The sequence below is a fragment of the Pteropus medius genome, unplaced genomic scaffold (genome assembly GCF_902729225.1).
Source record: "Pteropus medius unplaced genomic scaffold, Ma_sr-lr_union100, whole genome shotgun sequence".
Taxonomy (NCBI): domain Eukaryota; kingdom Metazoa; phylum Chordata; class Mammalia; order Chiroptera; family Pteropodidae; genus Pteropus; species Pteropus medius.
Genome location: NW_024354503.1, coordinates 3478523 through 3478938, shown reverse-complemented (window position 1 = coordinate 3478938; position 416 = coordinate 3478523).

The following is a 416-nucleotide window of genomic DNA, read 5'->3' as shown; positions in this document are numbered from 1 at the left end:
GTGTGTGCGTGTGTGTTGGTGAGGGACGGGGGGTGGGGGGCACGGAGTGGAGTGGGAGGCAGCCTTTTATTTGGTGTGATACAGATCTGAATGAGATGTAAGCAAACCACATACCTCTGGCCAGCACAGAAGGATGGAAAAGTTGAAGTTAGCCATCTCCAAAGCCTTAGCTAGCTGGTCATTTCACAGACCCCGATGAGTGCTCCAATCTACATTGGAAACAGGAGAAATGAGATGCCTGTTAGACTAAGTAATTGTGGAATAATTGCTATGAGCTGTCTTCTGTAAAGAACAAGGTTGGTAAACCCAGAAGATCCACAAACACGAACAAGAGAATGCTAGAGCTTTTTTTAGAGCTTCCACCAGGATTAATTTGAAATTAAATCTAAGCCAGAGATCTTGGCATCTTTTCCCCC